The sequence below is a fragment of the Oncorhynchus mykiss genome, chromosome 27, assembly GCF_057628025.1.
Source record: "Oncorhynchus mykiss isolate SJ-2025 chromosome 27, ASM5762802v1, whole genome shotgun sequence".
Taxonomy (NCBI): Eukaryota; Metazoa; Chordata; class Actinopteri; order Salmoniformes; family Salmonidae; genus Oncorhynchus; species Oncorhynchus mykiss.
In genome coordinates this window covers 36,915,881-36,921,994 of record NC_143048.1, presented here as the reverse complement: position 1 = coordinate 36,921,994, position 6,114 = coordinate 36,915,881, and positions in this window count along the sequence as shown.

Genomic DNA, 6,114 nt, shown 5'->3' with positions numbered 1-6,114 from the left:
AGAATTAAATGACGTGCCACAGAATGCTGCAGCAGCACTTAGGGTGTGCCGCAGTATGACACAACTTTTGAAGGAGGAACCACTGTATAGCTTATAAAAAGCTAGCTTTTTCAAGCAGAAATTTGCTTCTTGCAACACTAACTCAAAAAAGTTCTGGGACACTGTAAAGTCCATGGAGAATAAGAACACCTCCTCCCAGCTGCCCACTGCACTGAAGATAGGAAACACTGTCACCACTGATAAATCCACCATAATTGAAAATTTCAATAAGCATTTTTCTACTGCTGGCCATGCTTTCCACCTGGCTACTCCTACCCCTGTCAACAGCACTGCACCCCCAACAGCAACTCGCCCAAGCCTTCCCCATTTCTCCTTCTCCCAAATCCATTCAGCTGATGTTCTGAAAGAGCTGCAAAATCTGGACCCCTACAAATCAGCCGGGCTAGACAATCTGGACCCTTTCTTTCTAAAATTATCTGCCGAAATTGTTGCCACCCCTATTACTAGCCTGTTCAACCTCTCTTTCGTGTCGTCTGAGATTCCCAAAGATTGGAAAGCAGCTGCGGTCATCCCCCTCTTCAAAGGGGGGGGACACTCTTGACCCAAACTGCTACAGACCTATATCTATCCTACCATGCCTTTCTAAGGTCTTCGAAAGCCAAGTCAACAAACAGATTACCGACCATTTTGAATCTCACCATACCTTCTCTGCTATGCAATCTGGTTTCAGAGCTGGTCATGGGTGCACCTCAGCCACGCTCAAGGTCCTAAACGATATCTTAACCGCCATCGATAAGAAACATTACTGTGCAGCCGTATTCATTGATCTGGCCAAGGCTTTCGACTCTGTCAATCACCACATCCTCATCGGCAGACTCAACAGCCTTGGTTTCTCAAATGATTGCCTCGCCTGGTTCACCAACTACTTCTCTGATAGAGTTCAGTGTGTCAAATCGGAGGGTCTGTTGTCCAGACCTCTGGCAGTCTCTATGGGGGTGCCACAGGGTTCAATTCTTGGACCGACTCTCTTCTCTGTATACATCAATGAGGTCGCTCTTGCTGCTGGTGAGTCTCTGATCCACCTCGACGCAGACGACACCATTCTGTATACTTCCGGCCCTTCTTTGGACACTGTGTTAACAACCCTCCAGGCAAGCTTCAATGCCATACAACTCTCCTTCCGTGGCCTCCAATTGCTCTTAAATACAAGTAAAACTAAATGCATGCTCTTCAACCGATCGCTACCTGCACCTACCTGCCTGTCCAACATCACTACTCTGGACGGCTCTGACTTAGAATACGTGGACAACTACAAATACTTAGGTGTCTGGTTAGACTGTAAACTCTCCTTCCAGACCCATATCAAACATCTCCAATCCAAAGTTAAATCTAGAATTGGCTTCCTATTTCGCAACAAAGCATCCTTCACTCATGCTGCCAAACATACCCTTGTAAAACTGACCATCCTACCAATCCTCGACTTTGGCGATATAATTTACAAAATAGCCTCCAATACCCTACTCAACAAATTGGATGCAGTCTATCACAGTGCAATCCGTTTTGTCACCAAAGCCCCATATACTACCCACCATTGCGACCTGTAAGCTCTCGTTGGCTGGCCCCCGCTTCATACTCGTCGCCAAACCCACTGGCTCCATGTCATCTACAAGACCCTGCTATCTCAGCTCGCTGGTCACCATAGCATCTCCCACCTGTAGCACACGCTCCAGCAGGTATATCTCTCTAGTCACCCCCAAAACCAATTCTTTCTTTGGCCGCCTCTCTTTCCAATTCTCTGCTGCCAATGACTGGAACGAACTACAAAAATCTCTGAAACTGGAAACACTTATCTCCCTCACTAGCTTTAAGCACCAACTGTCAGAGCAGCTCACAGATTACTGCACCTGTACATAGCCCACCTATAATTTAGCCCTATCAACTACCTCTTTCCCAACTGTATTTTATTTATTTATTTCTTTTGCTCCTTTGCACCCCATTATTTTTATTTCTACTTTGCACATTCTTCCATTGCAAAACTACCATTCCAGTGTTTTACTTGCTATATTGTATTTACCTTGCCACCAAGGCCTTTTTTGCCTTTACCTCCCTTCTCACCTCATTTGCTCACATTGTATATAGACTTGTTTATACTTTATTATTGACTGTATGTTTGTTTTACTCCATGTGTAACTCTGTGTTGTTGTATCTGTCGAACTGCTTTGCTTCATCTTGGCCAGGTCGCAATTGTAAATGAGAACTTGTTCTCAACTTGCCTACCTGGTTAAATAAAGGTAAAATACATAAATAAATAAATAAAATAGTCACAGATGTGTACATTCCTCCTCAAGCGAACTCCAAGACGGCCCTCAATGAACTTCACTGGACTCTATGTAAACTGGAAACCATATATCCGGAGGCTGATATTTAATACATGTAATAAAATGCAAATTAATTACTTAAAAATCATACAATGTGATTTTCTGTATTTTTGTATTTTTAGATTCCGTCTCTCACAGTTGAAGTGTACCTATGATAAAAATTACAGACCTCTACATGCTTTGTAAATAGTAAAACCTGCAAAATCGGCAGTGTATCAAATACTTGTTCTCCCCACTGTACCTCTCCCCCTACTGTATTTATTTATTTATTTTGCTCCTTTGCACCCAATTATTTCTATCTCTACTTTGCACATTCTTCCACTGCAAATCTACCATTCCATACTTGTTATATTGTATTTAATTTGCCACCATGGCCTTTTCTTGCCTTTACCTCCCTTATCTCACCTCATTTGCTCACATTGTATATAGACTTATTTTTCTACTGCATTGTTGACTGCATGTTTGTTTTACTCTATGTGTAACTCTGTGTTGTTGTATGTATCGAACTGCTTCGCTTTATCTTGGCCAGGTCGCAATTGTAAATGAGAACTTGTTCTCAACTTGGTGAAGGTGAAATAAAAATTAATACATTAAAAATTACGGGGGCTGAGTCACTGGCTTACTAATGCTCCTTCATGCCATCCCTATGAGGGGTGCGTCACAGATGGGATCTACCTGTACAGTTTTGCACCCCCTCTGGCTTGTGCAGTGGAGGAGATCTTATCCTGCCTGGTTGGCCCTGTCCGGAGGTATCGTCGGACGGGGCCACAGTGTCCCCTGACCCACCCCTGTCTCAGCCTTCAGTATCTATGCTGCAATGATCTGTGTGATGGGGGGCTAGGGTCAGTCTGTTATATCTGGTGTAATTCTCCTGTCTTATCTGGTGTCTTGTGTGAATTTAAGTATGCTTCGTCTAATTCTCTCTCTCCCAGAGGACCTGAGCCCTAGGATCATGCCTCAGGTCTACCTGGCTGTCCCCAGTCCATCTGGTCGTGCTGCTGCTCCAGTTTCAACTGTTCTGCCTGCGGCTATGAATCCATGGCCTGTTTACCGGACATGCTACCTTGTCCCTGACCTGCTGTTTCCGACTCTCTCTCTACCGCACCTGTTGTCCCGACCTCTGAATGCTCGGCTATGAAAAGCGAACTGACATTTACTCCTGAGGTACTGACCTGTTTCACCCTCTACAACCACTGTGATTATTATTTGACCCTCCTGGTCATCTATGAACATTTGAACATCTTGAAGAACAATCTGGCCTTAATGGCCATGTCATTTTATAATCTCCACCTGGCCATCCCTCAGAGCCTGGTTCCTTTCTAGGTTTCTTCTTTGGTTCCTGCGTTTAAAGGGAGTTTTTCCTAACCACTGTGCTTCTACATCTGCATTGCTTGCTAATTTGGGGTTTTAGGCTGGGTTTCTGTGTAGCACTTTGTGACATCTGCTTTTGAAAAAAGGGCTTTTGAAATACATTTGATTAGTTTGATTGATATAGTAAGATGTTCTCTAAGAATTACAGGATATGGCTCTCTCAACACCTCCCCCGTAAGCATTCCTGTCTCTTTTATAGATGTTATATCCTTGTATTGCTACTGCTGTATCATCAAATTAATTATTTATGTGAGTCTCAGAAATGGCTAATATATGAATGTTATCTGATTTGAGCAAGTTACTAATTTAATTAACCTTATTCCTAAGGCTACATATACTAATATGGCAATCAGAGCAAAATTAACAAATAATATATGAATTAAAACTTTTTAAAAGAACAAACTTTCTACAACAAACCAAGCCCTCCCTCGTTCCACATTCAACAGGAAATGGCATGATATTTGCGTCACAAAGGCAGGTCTAATGATTCTGAAGTGGAATAATATTATTAGGCTCTTGTATGGTATCGGCCACAGCAGACTGGAGCAGAGGTTGCCTCTATCTAAAAGAAAACAGACAGAAATCTCTGCCAGCTCAGTGGTCTGTAGATGTGTGTAAAATGGAAGGCTTTTTCAAGGGCTACACCATCATTACATCAGCTTCCTTCTGACTCCTCTAACTACTCCTGCATGTCTGCAGAAGCAGGCCAAACTGGTTAATTTACTAGTGTTTATGGTTCAACTCAGATAAACATGGTGTGTGTCTACCATGAGGATGAGTGGAGGCACTCTGTCTCTATTTATTTTGTTCTGGTTAGACCAGGGAAGGAGGGATAGGAAGGGCAGGCTGGCGGGCGGGAGGGAGAGGAAGGAGAGAGGGAGGGCAGGAGGGAAGGTACGGAGGGAGGGAGTTACATTCCTGAAGTCTAAGCAGATTGGCGTAATTCTGCTGTTTAATGTAAGCACGGTAGGGACAGACTGGCACAATGGTTCAAGGGAGAGATGGAGGAGTAGGGTAGAGATGGGGAGAGGAGAGAACGGGGTGGGAGAGAGAGAGAGAAAAAAATAGTTATAGAGATGTGGTTTGTGTAAACAATAACTGGTGTCACAGTATCCAGACCAGACTGCTCTCTTCTCCCAATACACATGGAAACTATATCTGCTGATTGGAGACAGTATATTTTCTGTTCTCTTCTTCTTTCCCATCTTCCCCATCTCTTAAATCCTCTCAGAGGCAATCAGGCAAGCTGATTGCAGTAGAGACAAAGGTGGAAGAAATGGCATTATACAACACAGTGGATCTACACATACAGTAAAACATACTTAGCATGGATAAGACTGGTTCCTAGGTGATAGCAGATTTGCAAACAATAATGGTCTCTTCAGTCAGTGGAGTGGCTCAGCATAAATCTGTGGGGAGACTGATATCTGCTGGTGAACACTGATACTGCAATTTGGTGTTGGGGAGTTATACCAATAACAAGGGTTGGGAGTAACTGATTACATGTAATTAGTTACATGTAATCTGATTACAGAAAACAAACTGTAATCAAATACTTTACCACCAAAAATATTGTGTAATCAGACTAGATACTTTTGAAAAACTAGATTACTTTTAAATTCAGAAAGGATGTTTGCGAAAAAATACATTGATACCTTTGTGTTCTCGATGACATTCAATTCAGCATTGATAAGTGGCGCAGTGTAAGTTTGTTCCACCTGATCGAGTCAGAGACCCCTATGATGACAGACCAAATGTGTTTGATGGATCCTTTTTGCCTTCTATTGTAAGAGTTTCAAACTCATTCCGTGGAGGGCCTAGTGTTACGCGTAGTGGAACAGGGGAACCCAAGAGCAGACTCAGACGAGGAGATTGGGATAAAGTATTCAAGGTATTTATTAACACACAGGGGGAAGGTAGAGTGCAGGCCAGGTGAAGCTCGGGCGGGTTGTAGGAAACCAGGAGCGGAGGCTGAGAGGGGTTGGAACAGGGTAAGCAGGTCCGGATGGGGAATCCAAGGGAGCAGTAGAGTGGGGAATCCAGGACAGAGAAGCAGGATGATGTGACGTGGGACTGGGGACAGGAACCAGAGTCAGATCAGTCAGAACTGTAGCGGAGAGGAAACCAGAATCAGGCAAGGGAAAACAGGCACAACAGGATCTAAACAGCTAGAAACATAGACTGACTGAGCAGAGATTACGATCTGACAGCGTGGAAGTGGCAGGGCTGAGTATTTGTAGAGGTCTTGATTATGGAATGGGTTGCAGCTGGTGGGGATCTGCTCTGACTCCAGGACACCTGACCCTGCCCACACAATCAAACACACACACACACACACACACACACACACACACACACACACACA